The sequence below is a fragment of the Drosophila busckii genome, chromosome 3L, assembly GCF_011750605.1.
Source record: "Drosophila busckii strain San Diego stock center, stock number 13000-0081.31 chromosome 3L, ASM1175060v1, whole genome shotgun sequence".
NCBI classification, from domain to species: domain Eukaryota; kingdom Metazoa; phylum Arthropoda; class Insecta; order Diptera; family Drosophilidae; genus Drosophila; species Drosophila busckii.
In genome coordinates this window covers 20,139,324-20,157,027 of record NC_046606.1, presented here as the reverse complement: position 1 = coordinate 20,157,027, position 17,704 = coordinate 20,139,324, and the positions used below count along the sequence as shown (strand labels likewise).

At 39.8% G+C, this 17,704-nt stretch overlaps 1 protein-coding gene across 12 annotated transcripts in view; it reads left to right on the top strand.

Annotated features, from left to right (window-relative positions):
- LOC108598627 (CUGBP Elav-like family member 4) overlaps window positions 1-17,704 on the top strand; it is a 138,059-nt gene that overhangs the window by 47,073 nt on the left and 73,282 nt on the right. Inside the window, exon 1 of one of the 12 annotated variants that reach the window (XM_033293634.1) lies at window positions 15,464-15,550. The exons of the other annotated variants lie outside the window; for them this stretch is intronic. The gene's annotated coding sequence lies outside the window, so the exon portion shown is untranslated. Of the gene's footprint in view, window positions 1-15,463; window positions 15,551-17,704 lie in introns of those variants that run through there. 12 annotated transcript variants of the gene reach the window in all.

The window sequence follows — 17,704 nt, the reverse complement described above, 5'->3', positions numbered from 1 at the left end:
TTTAAGGCTTACAATTTTGATTGTCCTTTTATACTTGCGGAACTGCTGCCATTGCCACGTATATTAAATTTAATATTCTATGGATCATAACATTTTGCAAACGCCACAACATACACAGTTTTCATTTTCGCTAACGAGCTTATTTAATAAATTCATGCAGTTCAAGCTAAGAAAATTGTCAATTTTCTAGGCGTCTTGCCGCAAGTGCGCAAATAATTTCTATGCAAATATTTTATACTAATTATTTCAAATATTTTGCATGTGGCCGCTTCGAAAATAAAAACGAGTTTTTGCTACTGCCTAACTGTCTGTTTGTCTGTCTAGCAGGCTGCCTGTCTGTTTCTCAGTCTGTTGCCCAAAAATAGTTATTTGCTCAAATTAAATATATACATTTGTGTATTTGTGCAGCGCAAATATGTTGCTGTCTGCTCGTATGTGTGTGTGTGTGTGTGTGTGCTTGTGTGAAATAAAATTATTTTATGGGGTTTGCTTTGGGCAAACAATCCGAGCCGAGCCGAGCCGAGCAGAGCCAGACCCAGCCAACCAAAGCTGAGGAGTCATAGTCAAAAGGCAACATTGCTGACTCACTTGACACACCGTATACAATATATACAGTCTATTCTGTCAGACTGCAGACGGCAACTAAAACTCTATGTCTTTTTTTAGTTGCTTAGTGCCAATTGTAGCGCAATTTTCCAGCCTTTGGGCGCGCACACCTTTTGTTTGGACGCGCGACTGAAATTGATTAAGTTTGTTGCCTGCCAATGAAAAAGGCACTCAATCAAACAGTCAGCGCTTTAAAGTAAAAAAAAAAAAAAAACATTATTCAAAAGGTGCAAGAGTACCTACAAAAATAATTGAGTGTTTGTGAGTGAATGAGAGGCAAAACGAATTGAATAGTATGTGCCAGGCTCAGTATTCAAATCAAGTCAAACGTAAAAGCGTTGATTTTACACACACACACCCATGCATACGCACTTGAAGGACAAACACACACACACATATTCACAGACAGAGAGCGCCACTGATGGCGACAAGTGTCGCGGTGGCAAGCAGAGATTGCCGTGAAAATGAAAAATTGTTTGCAGTCAATGCATGCTGCGCCAAATATAGTTGAGGCCCAAGCCGCTTAAGTTGTATTAAATGCATCGTCTGTTGAAGAAATTTCCAAATTTAATTGTCCGTTACCTTGCTGGCTTTTCAAGCATTACTTTATGTACTGTGACTAATTGAAATGCCAGCACTGTAGTATGCATATCGCACCGCTTTTAATTAAAAACTATTTTGCTTGCATTATTCTCTTCCTTCATTTTTGTTGTGTGTCACTGTGTGTGTGTGTGTGTGAGTGTCTCTAGTAGGGCGTGTGGCGTCTACGCCCACAGCTTGAGTGCAAAATTTTAGCATTTTAATTTAAATTTAATGTGGGCGTGGATGCATAGCGTCAACAGTTTCTCTTCTCTTTCTTTTTTTTTTTTGTTCTTGCTATTAAGCAAACGTAATCCGCACATGGCCCAGCCACAAAAGGCTAAAGCACACAGAGACAAAAGCAGTCGAAATGACCTGTACTCCCCTCAGGTTCTAGTAACTCTTCTATGTGGATGTGTGTCTGTGTGTGTGTATTCCCCTTACTTTTTGACTTTATCGTTGGTTTGCTTGCTGTTGGTTTTCTGGTTAGGTCTAGTCGAGACTTGGTCCCTGGTCTGAGTTGGTTTGCTTTGACTGGTTAGCCCGTTTGCCTGCCTGCCTCTGGCTCCGCCAACGTTTCATTAAGTTATACAATTTAACGCCCTTTCAGCTGGGCAAGCGTTGTCGTAGTTCTATTTACATTTGCTTTGGGTCAAATTACACAAAATTCTACGGGTGTTGCGGCGACAAAAGCCATTGACAGCCAGCCGGCGACGACAACGCTGTCTGGCTTTGAGCTTTAGCCATGGATATAGCCATGCTATCTAACTGCGCTCGGTCTGGTCTAGTCTTGAGCTCAAATAAATTTTATACAAAATGTTTACACGAGCGCTGGTAATTTAAAACTTAAGCGCGCTTTAACTAAATATCACATACACTCTCTCATTTTGTTTGCTACTTTAAAAGCTTGCAACATTTCCGGTACAGAACAATTTCATTGCGGGCTTCCACTGCTGCAAGCTGACCCAATTAGCTGCAATTGCCAACTCTTTTGCACAGGTGAGCTGCACTTGCCTAGGCCAAAGTTTTTGTCAAAGTTTCTCTGTGTGTGAGTGTATAATCTTATTCAGCTGCTCTCCCTTTTTGCTATTATCAAATTAAATTTCACATGCAAATTGTTTTGGGTGGTGGGAGGAGGCTTTAAAAAGCTTTCCGAGTTCTATGACACGGAAATTGGCCATAGCAAGTTTTGCTTTGGCTTAATGTCAAGCAGGTAGAGTAACAATAAGTCGTTTAGTCGTTCAGCGCAAGTTTAAAGTTGCTCAAGGCACAACTTTAACTGGCGCCCAAAAGTATGTTACAGCGTTTTTGGGCCGTCGCACTAATTTCGTAGCTTAGCTAATTATGATGTCTTTTACGTGCCAGCAAATGTCGAAGTGACTTGCCCGCGCACTTCTATATTTATTTTACTGAAAACTCAACCGACATCAACTGCCGTTGACGACGAGTACGACTGCGACTCTGACTGTGACTCTGACTCCGACTACCCCAAAGCCCAATACAGAACTCAAGTGGGCGTGTTTTGATGACATGATGCCTGCTTACCTACAGCACGTAATACGCTGGGGATTCGTCAGTATTAGCTATCCGGTAAAAACAATATTAATAACGGAGCTCGTGCTGTTGCGTTGCTGTTCCTGCCTTTCGCAGGCTGCAGAGCCATAATAATACATCAGCTGAGCCAATGCCCCCGCAAGGGTTTTCACAAATGGCAGACGGACAGTGGGACTCAGGGACAGACACAGCAGGCAGGCAGGCAGGCAGTAGCTAATAGTCAACGGCTACGTTCGACTGACGAACGCTTCATTGAAAAGTTTCCAGCGTAATGGCTTCTGTTTGGCGGCAACGTTGTCTCTACTCGGTACGTTTGGGAAGGGGGCAGGACGCACTGTAGCTTCTCTGTATAGCATTAAGTAATGGATTACATCTCAAGGGACTTTTAAGCAAGCCAACAACAAGCCAAGCCAGACCCGCCATAGGGAGTATAACCAACAACGGCAACAACAACAGCAGCAAGAACAAAAACAACAACAGGAGCCAATAACAGCGGCAGCAAAATGAAATGGCACGCCACTATAAAGCTCATAAATTTCTATATAACTTGACTGCTGAGCAGAGCCGCGTCGCAATATAGCGTAAATAAATTTTGCTAAATAGTACACAAAAGCGCAAACACAAAAAGAAGAGACTAGTAGTAAAGTAAGGAGAAAGAGGCAGGGGCAGAGCCAAGTAAGGTTGGCCCGTACAAAATAACCAAAGACCAGCAAGCAGTCAACCGAATCCGCAGAGCCTGCCGACCTCTGCCGTGTTTTACCATAAACAATAACCATAATTTAACCCCTGCCCAATGTGTGCGTGTTCGTTAATGTGGTTAGATGAAAAAAACAGAGAAAAAACCTAAAAAGTTGTATGCTAAGTTTAGCATGAAGTTTGCGTAGAAATCTGTTTGGGTTATTGACTATGGGGTCCAATATGCGGCGGTACTGTGGTATTGAGTTCCTAGAATTAGTTGATTTACTTAAGAGTAGGGATGCAATCGATAGTATGAATTGTATGATATCATTGTATCGATAATAATCGCATTCGATTATATCGATAATGTGATAGGTTCAGATTTGATTATGTCTTGAATTAATTAATACGAAGGTTTGTATCCTCTTTAAAGTCTAACCAGTCTGCAGTCCACTACTTTTAATTACCAAAGAGACTTATTCCTTAGCCTTGCGAGCTCTGTCCAATCATTCAATATATTATACCAACTTAAATTGAAACGCAAGTTCGATTTTGATTTAAATAAAAATTATATGAAGGGAGAAAAATTAGAGACTACTCTGTTCATATTAAATTCTAAAAATATATGAGACTTACTTTCAATATTTACTTAACTAAGCAACATTAACTTAGAAATTCCTTCTTCAATTTTCGGGCTCATCATTTTTTACGCTACTTGTTTTATTGTGGATTTTAAATTAAAAAAGTCGGCCGCATTCGGTTGGTTGGCTGAGCAACAACAACAACACAAAATACAAGACAACAAAGATAAACAACAGTCGGTAGCTTGACGCTGTTTGCCACGCCCAGCTGGGGCGCAACTTGCCAGTTTTTATGGCGTCTAATTGCGCAGAGCTATCCCAAGCCCAGAGACTACAAGAGAGACCCATTCTCGGCCCGGGTCCTCCACGGCTGTTATAATCATAAAATTGCTTTTGTGGCATACAAACCGGTTATATTGCTCCCGTGTGATAGTCGGCCAATGTTTTCAGTTTGTTTGGTCTCCTCGTCAGCTCCTTCTTCATGTTGTGCAAATGAAAAATGTTGCGGTTTATTTTCATTTGGAGTTTTTCCACTGCGTTGGCGTTGGGGCCAAAAGCCGCGCGCTCTAGACATAATTTGTTGCATTAATGTTACCCACATGCTACACACACACACAAGCACACACATACGCATATGCATAGTTTTTGTTTAATTTCAATGTAAATTACTCAAGAGGGTGCAAGCGTAGAGCGGGGACGGCGTTGCTGTTGCCATGCTAATTGCTTGGAGCCCTTGAGTTAGAAATTTTGCGCATAATTAGTGGCAAAATTGCATATGGAATAGAGACAGCAACTGTCCAGCACTAAGCATATTATGCGTGTGTGTCTGTGTAGGGAATTCATGCATTCAAATGTTAAGTAGCCGTCTAATTACAATATCAACGTTTAACAGCGTTGCTAAACCCATGTCAAAGCAATTTGTCTGTCGGCCCATAAACCTACATTCAGCATAAAATACCTAAAGCTGGGCAAAGGTAAAACCAATGACAAATATAAAGCCATAAATTATAAATGCGAAGTACTTACTTATGCACAAAATCTACTTTCGCCAGGCAAACGTGGCAGCTCAGTGAAGAAAAAAATAAAGAAACTGAACACACAGCAGAAAACACAAACCGCAACTTGTTATAAAATTAGTAAAATTTTCTCAGCAAACATTTACATTAACTACAAGGCAAATCCCAGACATGGGCATGGGCACAGGCTGCGGTACTTCAAAAGACCCATAGAAGCGTAAACAAGCAAATAAATAATAATAATAATAATAAAAAAAAAAAGAAAGAAAATCAAAATAAACAAGACGAGCTGGCGTGGCGTACAAAATGTAAGTCGACTCGACTGTCCCAAAAGTATTAAGAGAGCAAAGCAATTAAAATATGAAAATGTACAACTTTCATCTTTTTGAGCTCATTGCATAAATCATTCCGACGACTGCCTGAACGCAGGAGGGTGGAAAATTTACTGTGACGCTTTTTACTAATCAGCATAAGTCCTTGACAGGCAGTACTGTGTGTGTGTGTGTGTGTGTGCTGGCAGGACTTTTGAGCATGATTTATTTCGCATACAGCTCGCTGCGCTACCTGTAGCTGCCTTTAATGCCACTTTGATGGTGGAAACCACACCACACCACACACAACATTGACAATATAAAACGCAATTATAATCATTGCGGCCAGCAGCTCCCAATTGTAATTACAAGCCAAACTACGTGCGCAGCGAACGGTAATGGAGCTCCAACTCCAGCTCTCCAAGCTCTTAGCGTTTTTGTCAAACATTTGTGTAATGCCCGCGAGGCAAACTCTCAAAAGTGTGTCTAAAATTTACACACCCACACACACTCACTAACATTTCGAGCCTCACATTTGCTGCGCTGTCGTATTCAATTAAAACTTTGTACAAATTGCCAGTGTGGCAGAGTTAATTGCCAGGGCGAACAGGTTGGTTATTCGGCGGCGTAAGTGCTACAGCTAAATATATTTATGCTTAGGTGTCAGCACTTAAGAGCAACATGATTTTTACAAGCAATATGCATTACTTGACATTTTATTTTAAGCATAGCTGAGGCCACTAATTTATGCAGAAGACAAGCGAAAATTCAATTGCAGTAACAGTTCGGACTTGCAAATATTTTTAGATATTTGACAATACTTTACATTCTGGCTTACCGAGATTTTGTGGCGATTTGCTTGTTAAACAGGACTAAAAAATAGCCAAAACAAAAACAAAATAAATAAATTGAAGTGCCCGCACATTTTGTGAGCAGCAAAAATTGAAGCACACATACATGCACAAATAAATACACTGGGGTTGTTGAATATGGCTGGCGAGTTGTGCGTATATAAACACAAGTATAACCAATCAAAAATCCAATTAAAATTGAGGAAAATTCGATTTGCATGTAAAATATGGCAAGAAAAAAATTGAGAGAAAACGAGCGTCAGAGGCAAATGGCAGTGCGGAAAAACATAAAAAAATATATACATACATATATATTTGCAAGCATGTGAAATTGAAAAGCCTGCAAAAAAAGGGCAGCACTGACGAGCCAGAAACTCAACATTGGATTGATATCCTGCGCTGTTTGCCACATCGCAACAACAACAACAACAAGAGCAGCAGCAGCAAAATATGTGAAAATAAACAATAAAATAAAAGAAACATTTTTGTTACCTACAATAAACGTGTGGCGTTTACACACAGCAAATATTATACTGCTCCTGCTGTTGGCTTTTTTATTTCTTTTGTGTCTCTCAAAGCTTACGGCTTTTGAAAATTACTAATGCCACTAATACTGTTGAAGTAAAAACACATTTTCTAAAATCTACATTCATATTTTCTGCTTCTTCTCTTTCTAGGTAAGTGTCTTTTGCGCTAACTATTTGTATCTTAAAGTTGACTAAGTTCACAGTAAGTTTTTCCATCAAAGTGAATATTATTTATTGGCTTTGGTGTTATAATCGACATAGGTATATTTATGTGTGTATTTTGTTTTGCCATGAAGTCTGCAATTAAAATGGACAAATTATAATGCAAATTATCACGCTGACAAAGTGATAAACAAACGCCTTTTCAAACGACTGTTGATTTAATTAGTTTATTATTAGGTTATTGTCGCTGCATAGGCGCGCGTGTGTGTGTAAAATATTTAAATTATGAATATTTATTTGTTGTTCATAATTTTTAGCGTGATTTTTAACACAAGCCGCAAATTCAATTGTATACTTTTTATATACGGAATGCATACACAAAAACTGCTTGCTTGCGTGTGTATGTAAGTGTGTGTGTGTGTGTGTGTGTGAGTGTGTGTTAGAGAGTGTTAATTAATTTTGCGCTTGAAACGTTGTCAGTTGCATGCAATTGAGTGCAGAAACGCGTACGCGATTTTGCTGGGCTGTCGCACACTTTTAATTAGACTTCAATTTCCAATTATATAAGCTTTTACATTAATTAAATTTCCATTTTTATTGTACGATCCCCCACTCACTCACTCACTCACTCTCGGTGCCTGCTGCAGTGGCTACCCTATAGCACTGGCGGCTATGTAATTTGTACAGAATTAATTAGAAATGCCGACTTGGCAGCGCTCTGCTTGCTTGCTGCCATATCAAATTAAATAAACTCTGAGCACGCAAAATCAAATCAGCAGGCAGGCAGACAGACAGACAGACAGACAGTCAAGCAGACAGACAGACAGTCGCAAGCTAAAAGAAATAACTCAAGGTAAATAAATAATTGAATTCATTAGGCAAATGAAAAATGCTGTCAATGCGCAAGGCAACAAATGGGCAAAGCCAATGCCAGTTATTTCAGTAAACATATTGACCCAAATCTCTGCTAACAATGCTCGACAGTTTGTCAATGTCTGCCTGTGTGCTAGTGTGTATTAGTGTGCGTGTGCGTGTGAGTGGATGTGTGTGTGTGTGTGTGTGTGTGAAAGGATAACAGCATGTCTGTCAAAGCTGTTAAAAACGTAAACACAAATAAAATACAATGTTTATGGCTGCTCTTCCCTTCGGAGCTGCTTGCGTCACGCCCTTCTCAAGTTCGCTGCGCTTTTGGTCGCTGCTCATTAGTGACCAAAATCGAACGACAGCAGAAGCAGCAAGAACAACAACACAAATGACAGTGTAGCGCAAGAGCGATAGAGATAGAGATAAAGTTAGATATGCGCTGTCAAAAAAATGTAACAACAATGGCGTCGACAAGCGGAACGGACGTACAGAAGAAAACAATGCGACAGAAAATACAACAGCGTATGTGAGAGTACAGTGACGCCAGCAGGATGTGCAAATAACAACAACAATAATAATAATGAACACACGCATTGTGGCTGCGTTGAAGGTGTGTGCTGTGGTTTTTTCCTCTCTATATATATGTGTGTGTGTGTGTGTGTGCTAACAATGCGAAACTGCTGCTGGCTAGATAAGTTTGGCAGGCACTTTAAGCATAGAAGTTGAGCAATTTATGAGCACTTTAGCTTACCATCTAATGAATTTTACGTTCAAGCTGAAATGGTAATGTATAAATCAATTGCAAAAAAAAGAGCATACTTTTTAGGGAATACCAAAAATGATAAATGTATTACAAAATGTAGGCTACACAACTATAAATTATGCTGTTACATAATATATGTAAGTATTTCATCCGATAACATGTCCGAGATTTATAGCAATTTTCTTTAAAGATAAAGTTCATTTAGATAAGCTTTCAACAAGTCCTTCTTATAGTCTTATAGTTTGTGCTACAGCTACAGCAGATAAATTGCGTTGCATATTTAGCAGACTGTGTGCTGCAGCTTTGGCTGCCAAATTAACTAAACAAAACTGTGCATAATAGCTTTAAAGCAACAACAAGAAAAAAGGCATGCCATACAGACGACTACATGCTTAATTATGCAACAAATTAGGCCCAAGACGCTGCCAAGTTGAGTTGAGTTGAGTTGAGTGGAGTCGAGCCAGTCTTTGTCGTCTGCGTGATGAAACGAATATATGCATTATGCATGCACACATGTGTATGTGTGTATGTATATAAGGAGAGTTGGCTTCAGCACTCAGCTCCAATAGCAACATGCTCCATTACACGCCAAGTAGATGACGACAAACTTGCCACACACATACCCACACCTACAGAGAGCGATAGACAGAGAGAGAGCGTGAGTTTATTTAATGCCAAAACTTAAATGCATATGCCCCCAAGTCCACACACATTCCCCATTAACCTCTCTCTCTCACTCTGTCTTTCTTTCCTACTCCTACACACAGTGAGTTATTAACACGCTTTGCCACATTTGCTGCCGAGCTAATGTGGCTTTGGTTTAGTGGTTAGCATGTGGCAGTGCACTTGGGGCAAGCTATGTAGGTAGCAACCAGAGCGCAGGTTGTAGAGATTTCGGAGGCGTTGACTCGCCTTTTGCCTATGCCTGTCATTATGCTAAACTAAACGCAGGCAGTGCTAGAATTTGCACCCAAAACAGTCAGGCCAGCCAACTCTCTACGCTCTCTCACACTCACACTCACACTCACACACACATACACACACTTGAACACTGCACGTGCTTTGCAGGTAACATTTCCGTTGCAGCTTCCGCTGCGAGCGATTTATAATTATTTCGCCTGGCGGGCCTGCGTGCTTGGCATATGCTGCCTGTTGCCAGGATTGTCAGAACGTGTACGTGTTGCATGTAAAGACCGCAAGGACGAAGAACGACGGACGTAGCAGCAGCAGCAGCAGCTTGTAAGAGCGCAGCGAGTTGGCGAGAGTTATAAGCTTCATTAAGCATATGTAGAGCACGTTGTAAGCTCTCTCTGTGTGTGTGTGTGTATGTATGTATGTATGTGTATGTGATGCATTTAAGCATATTTAGTATAAGGATTTGTCATTTGCGCTGCATGCACACACACACACACACACTCAAAGATAGATAAAGACAGAAAGAGATAATTAAATGATGCTTGTGGAGTCAAGTGAGTTAATGAAATTTTTAAACGCTCTGGGCCCAATGAACATTTTGCGAGCTTAGCTGCTAACGAGCAGAGTTTCGCTGCGAGTTATAGCCAAAGTTGAAATTAGCGTACATATAATGCAAAGATAATACGAGAAGATACGTGTTCCAAAAAAAGAATATTTTTCTCAAATCATATTTACCTTCGAAGACGAAGCAGACTTTAGCCGCAATTAACTTTATTTATTTTCTATTTTTTGTCGATGTAATAATTGGAAACTAATAAATGCAATTTAAGGAGTATTGAATTGGAAACTCAATCAATTTCCATAGCACGTTTCAAATCACAAAATTTGCTTACCAGCTTATATTTCAGTTGAACCTTTACTGCTGCTTGAATTTAAAGCTACAGGGGCACCCAATTGTCTGACATTTCTATTAAAAGCCATTGCCCCACACGTTGCGTTGCCTCAAATTGCTTTGACCTTTGGCACAACAGCTGCGACTCTCCATTACCACGCCCAGCTCCCTACCAAACACTCAGCTGCTGTCCCCCAGCGCACGCATATAACTCTTATGAGGCAGCCAAAAGAAAGACGAAAAAACACATCACACACTCCCGCACACACACACACACACTCACAAATACAACACACGCACATTAAGTCACGTTTTCGCACCATTAACCCATAAAGAACAAACCAAGCTAAGTCTAGCGGTGCAAGAGAGACAGCCATAGCTTCGAGAGTAAGAGGTCATGAGCGGTATGAGGCTAAAGATTTACAAATATTGAACTTATTTTGTACTTTGCTGGTTTTGCTCTTAGCTTTGAGCTTTCAAGTCGTAAAGCAGTCACGAGCATATTTTATAGATTTTAATATGCGCGCAACATAACAGCCCATCCTCCCAACCATCCCCGCAAGCCAGCCCTATGAGTAGCAGCCTTTTAAATTCACGCCAAAAAGTAGGCAATGCTTTTCGACGCCGCTCACCCTCGTCAATGGGGGTTTTCGCATTTCGTTTAGTGACTTTTTTTCTGCGTTTCACTGTGACAATGTGTCAACGTGTACACTGTAAATGTGTGTGTGTGTGTGTGTGTGTGTGTGTGTGTGTGTATGTTTGAGAGGCACGAAAAAAAAATATACTTGATAAGGGTTTATCAATGCGACACAGTAACTTAGTGATTTACTCGTGTGTGCGTAGAATATTCGCTCATGGCTGCCGGTCTGTTTTCCTTTTTTTAATTTTGAAAATTGAAAAAGTGACTTTTGCTTTCTTGACTCCATTTACAATGGCACAACGGCGTGTGACACACAGACAGCAACAAGGCATAGGCACTATAGGCAGGCACTGTGTCAAGTGCTTAGAGAGCTTTAGAAAATTGGAATATTAAATAATATCTTTAAGTAATTTTTCATGAAAAAGGAAGCATCTTGGTCACTGGTTGTTTTTAAAGCGAGCATAACTGCTTCCCCCTCTCTGTCAATGTTACATATATGCATTGTATACAATTCTTTACGCAATAATTCGAAACAGAAGAGACCTCAACATGATTTGAAAATCATGTTTTTGCTGCTAAGCAGCTCAAAACAGCACTAACTGTTACTCCCTTTAAATAAATAATACGCACACACATAGGGAAAACGAAATAAATTGGTTTCGTAACCACAAAAAGCCAAGTGAACAGGAGCAGGAGACAAAAATTCAAGCTAGATTTGCAGGCACTCACATCAATTCAATTCAATCAGACATCAAGCATGTAGCATATATAAAATTTTCACTCACAGCACACACACACACATACGAATTATACAATCAATGGCTGACAGAGCTCAGAGCTTAACAGCACAGCTACTGCGCTAGCTTTGGCTACGGCCTGAGGTAGTAGCCCTAGCCCTTGGCCCCCGCCCTTGGCAGTTGAAAAGGAAATAAAATGCGGCAGGCACGTTGCAACACTATTACTTATTTGGCAGAGCGCACAGACAGGTGCAGACGAGCGACGGCGACTGCGACGGCGGCAGACTGAAATGAACTACGTTTGTTTGTGATTGTGTGCGCGCACCAGGTGAACGCGAGGGCGAGCCACACACACACAGCTCTAAAATGCAATAATCTTTCGGCGCCGACGTCGTCAGCGTTTAAACGTGACTTTTAAGCATGATGTTGTAATATTTTAACCTGACTAAGAATGCCTTCGCAGTTGCTGCTGCCATTGTTGTGTGTAAGTGTGTAAGTGTGTGTGTGTGTGTGGCAAAATTGTTACAAATGCCCCCAGCGTGCATTTTATGGCCAGTGCGATAAATAAAATGTTGCAACACACAAACACATGCGGAAAAAAATAACAAATAATATGGAAGCTACAAGGTAGTGCAGAGCGGCTGCCCAGACAAACAATAACATAAATTTTGTAAGTTTTATATATATATATATAGATATATATATAGATATATATATATATTGTTGACCAAGTAATTGTGCAATATGTTTTAGAGCTCAGCCCCAGCATTCACAACTACTTAGGGTTCGACTTGAGGCGGACCAAAAGAAGGTTGAACACTTAGCCGAAGCAGCAGAATTAAATTCAATTTTTTTTAGAAATATTTGGCAATTCAATTAAATAATTCAATGTAAGCAGGCACCAACATTTTAAATTCCCTTTAATGATCGATTTCAGAACTTAAAGCAAACTTTGTGCTGGTTTTTTGCTTAAGTGTCCGTTTTATTGCTAAATGCCTTGCCTACTTTGTCAGCGATTACAATTACTGTTCATGGCATTCTTCGGCTGCTCTGCTATTTCCGTTCCATTCCGTTCTGCTCTGCTCTGCTCTGCTCTATGCGTAATTGTAATTGCGAAAAACCCTGCAGTCTCCGTACCTAGTACTTGGGCAGCAGCTTAGACAAGTTTGCTGCTAAGCCAACATAAGACCCGCTGGCGTTTTGCTCATACACAGAGCAAAGTAGAACCAAAAACGAAAGGCAACAAACTATAAAACTTGTTAGTGTAGTTGTACTAAATATTGTTGTTGCCATTATTGTTGTTGTTGTTGCTTATGTTACTCTGTTGTTATCGTTGTGGTGTTTGTCTTAGTTAAATTCCGAAAAGCGTAACGGGTAAACGAGCTGAGCGACGTCAACTGTGGCTGCATTGAGTGCGGCTTAAGTGTTCATCGACTCAACCGCACCAATACACAATGCACAATACACTCACATACATAGACAGAGACTCACACAATCAAGCCACCCTTGGCAAAGCAATCTACAAGCTTGCCCTGAAAGCTGTCAATAGTCTGCAACTGAGGCAAAGTCTGAGGCATGTGCTGCAAGTTCAATTAATTGCGCGCAACGAACAAACAAAATAAACAACAGCTACAAAAACAACAACAACAACAGCAGCAGCAACAAGAGCAACAGCAACCGCAGAAATTAAATTAAAGTAGCGCATTGGCTTCGCCGGCAGCTAGCTTAGCTAAGGCTGCCATGATACTAGCTTAAAAATTATTAACCCTCAAGCCTTCCAAAATGACAAGTTTTAATTTGTGTAAGAATTGTATCTTAATTATTTTTCTTCAACCAAGTTTGGACTTTCAACTAGACACATATTCAGCTCATGTCATTGCAATAGTTTCCTTTAGCACACAGCCTTTCAAAGCGTTACTCTTTCGTTTGTGTCTGAGTTTGTATGTGTGTGTGTGTGTGAATGAGTGATGTGCATTGAAAGCGCCAAAGCACTGCCTTGTATGTGTGTGTGTGTGTGTTCGTATTTGTATGGCTGCTAGACGAAGACGTATGGTTATTGTGATGACTCTTGTTTTTGCCACCACTACTCAGGAATATTGATAAATATTGCAAGCACACACACACACACACACACACAAACACGCACACGCAGGCGGAGAAGCATAAATGCGTATAAAATATAATTTAATTAAAATGTTTTATGTAAGACATGTTTATTGAAGCATTTTCTCCAACTTGCCTCAAAATTTGATTGACGCATGACTCGTGTATATGTGTGTGTGTGTGAGTGTGTGCGTGTGTGTGCGAGTGTGCACATTTGTTTGTTTGCGGCAAGGTGTTGAGGCATACTCAGGCATGCACGCCTGCAACTTGCTAAAGAGTTTCTGCATTGATTTATGCGCAGTCGAAGCTATTTGTTTAGCCAAGCAATATATTTTCAATTAGTAATGGACTTTATGCCAATTACTCGAGTGGCTTTTAACGTGTACAATGTAAATGTACACTTTATATGCCGAAAAATAAATTAATTGTAGTAAATAAACAAATGATTATTATAGACTTTAAATAAGTTAGCTCTTAGTATATATTAAATTTCTTGTTTATTTCCTATATATACAACTATGCCGTGTATTTGTTTGTTGCATACTCTTGTTAAATATATATATATATATATATATATTCCTTACATATCGTGCGTAACCAGCTGTCAATTATTATCAAACTTTGATGCTTTTAAATATACAGTCATATGTTCATTCATACATAGACACCTTGTTACTAAATATATTTGTATCAGTTTAAAAACCAATTAACACACAAGTTTTAGCTTTTGTTTTGTGTATTTAGCAGTTTCTTTATGCCTACCTTTATAATAAAAATTTTATATCTCAGTGTTGTTGTTTTCTTGATGTTGTGCGTAAACAAAAATTTTATAAAAACCAAAATCAAAATTAAATTTTTCTGTAGCAAAACATGTGAACTGAATGTTGTGCTTTACCGTAAACAAAAATAAAGTTGTACCACACATTTAATTATTGTTATTGTAGTGCAAATAAAACCAAATTATAAACACAAACATAATTAATCAAAAAATTTGACGCTAAAAACAACAACAGAGATTATAAAATTTTATTTACTCTTACTTTTTCTCTTTCTTTTTTCTCTCTTTTCTGCGCAAATAATATCAAATGAAATTCATAAAAAATATATCAAACGCAAATCAAAAACTCACAACCAACAATAAATAAATTATAGCACTCGGCTTGGCCAATGAGAACAATATGATGCCATTGCACTAAACGCAGCGGCTGTGCAACAAAAATGGATGCCGCCCTCGAAGACATTGCTTGGAGAACTCAACGTCGAAACCAAAACAAACTAAACAGTTTGATAAATATTGAATTAGCAACATAAACGAGTACAAAACTAAATTAACCAAAAGCCGTTCAGTCAACGTCCACACCTAATCAATTGTTAGTTCAAGTTTTAAAGGCATCAAAGTTTGTGACTTAGTTGTAAACAGAGCATTTACATGTACTTATGTTAATTACTAGCAGTCAATTTAATAGTGACAAATACACATACGCCGAGTAGTGCAAACACACACAGTGATCAATTAACAAAGCTTAGCTATTTGGCAAAGAGTGTGCCTCGAAACGCAGAAAGAGCTTTACACTGGCATTTAATTAAATACGCTAGCTTTACTAAGACTACCACATAAGACTATGCAGGGATAATAATTACACCTAATCGTAAACTAAACTAAACTTATATCAACATTCCACCAAGCAACGCACTATAAACATTCCACGAGCATTAAGCAGCTTACTCAACCGTAGATAAAGCAGAGCGGGGTATACAAAGTTTCTATAAAGTAAGCATACTGAATTTTTAACTTTAAAGTCGTACTTGTATGTGTTTTGTTTGTGTGTGTGTGTGTGTGTATGTTTGTTGTTTAAATTTTACAATTTTATTATAATACATTTTTCATTGCATACTTTTATGCGCCATCAAGATCTAGCTGCACCCTAACTCTGCTCTTGGCGGTCAAAGTGCATTCGAGTTATAAAATAAAAATGCCGCCCCTCATATAATTATCAAGCAGAGGCAACGGCAACGGCAACGTCAGCGGCAGCGCCAGCATATGCGCTGGCGGCTCTGCTCTTGTCTAGCACATAAACTTTAAATTCCACTTTATCGCACTCTTCATATTATATAGGTATGTATAGTATGTATATGCGCATTTATATATACATAAAAAATAAAGAAAATCTGTGCACATAAAGCGCCAGCCACAAAGATATCTCGCTTGCCCTCTCTCGCTCGCTCTCGCTCACTTGCTTCGTTGGATTTTTTAAGCATTTCTCGTGGACACTTTTATGCGTTTGAAATGAAAACGCTATGTGCCATTAACATTATCCCTGACGCGTCACTACTTAAAATAAAAATTTCTATATTTTTTATAGAATGCCATGTGGAGAGCACCTTTTGGTCGTCCGTCGTCCGTCGACCGTCGCTCCGCTCTCTTTGCTTTTATAGCCAATTTCTGGTTACCCACAGTGCACACAGCCAATTTCATGTCAAGCTGCAGCGCAAAATGATAATCCTTAGGTCATAAAAAGAATTTTACTTTATATTGACTTTTAGTGCTGATAGTCGTCGTCGACGCCTGCGACGGCTGCGCGCAGCGCCAAAGACAACGCCAAGGTGCACATGAAATGTTAATGGCATGTCAAGATTGGCCCCGCTTCAACATTCGACAGGCCAACGCTGATGCTGCTGCAGCTGCACAGCCAAATTTATGGCCAACTGCTAAACGAAACAAAGAGCAAAGAGGCAAGCACTGATTTTTAAGCTCAAACGACGTCTGACAGGCTTTGAATGCGTCTTTATTATAATCAGTTCACAAAAAACTCAAACTTTAAATTAAGCTTGAATAGTCAGAGAATAATTCGAAGCTCCAGCTCAAGTTGCATTGATACTGAAACAGCAATAAGTCTTCAAAATTTGACTTCATTTGGCCAAGTTGAGGCTTTCGCTGCATATTTCAATACCTTAAAAATGTGAAAGTCTTTAGCAGCAAAGCGTTTCTCACGACGCTCGCTCGCGTCTCTCCATGGATTCCTTTTCAATTTTCATTTGCTTGGCGCATACAAAAGCCAAAGTCACACAAAAGTTGATCCTTTTCAATATTAATTAACACTTCAATACCACAGAGAAGCAAAGCGTCTAAAGACAAACTTTTGGCTCCACACTTCGTGCTGGGGTCTCTCGCTCTGCCGCTGACTTTTGTACAATTTCCGTTGCGCTGGCAAACAAAAACTTTCAACTTTGCCAAATGCAAAAATGCCTAAAAATGCGTCCATTGAAATGAGCGCGCTCGGGTCGACGCCTTCTGGCTCTCCGTCTGTCTGTCACGCTGTAAATACTAATTCACGCTGACACTAATTAACAATTAGGCGCATTTTAGCGGCGTTTTCGGCATGCCAATGCCAAAGTCGAGTTGAAACTCTGTTGAAGTTTTGAACTACTTACAACGCTAATAACTAATTTACTCTTGACTTTGGCTGACTCGCAGTCTATGCTGTGCCGCTCATGTCATTTTCAGCAACGTTTTGCTGGGTCCCCAGCCTATGCTTAACTGTAAATTTCAAACCAACTGCCAACGACAAATAAACTGTGCGCCAAAGATACCCAAAGGATGCCAAGACATCATAACAACAAAGCGCGCAAATGAGACAGCCAAGTGAAGTTGCCACCCCCCATGACCCCATGCACTTTGGTGTCAACGTCTTGGGCGACACTGACTTATCACTAGTCATATATAAACGTCAGGGCAACGTCGAGGCGAAAGTCCGTCCTGTCGCCTGCCAGACTTTTGACAATTGCCACACACAATTGTCTGCCAGCATTCAGCAAACACGAAAACGAAAACGAAAACGAAAACTGTTTGCACGTTGTGGGAGTCATAAAGGAAAAATTTAGCTTATTTGCTGTATAAATACTGACACCTCGACTGCCAGCCTAA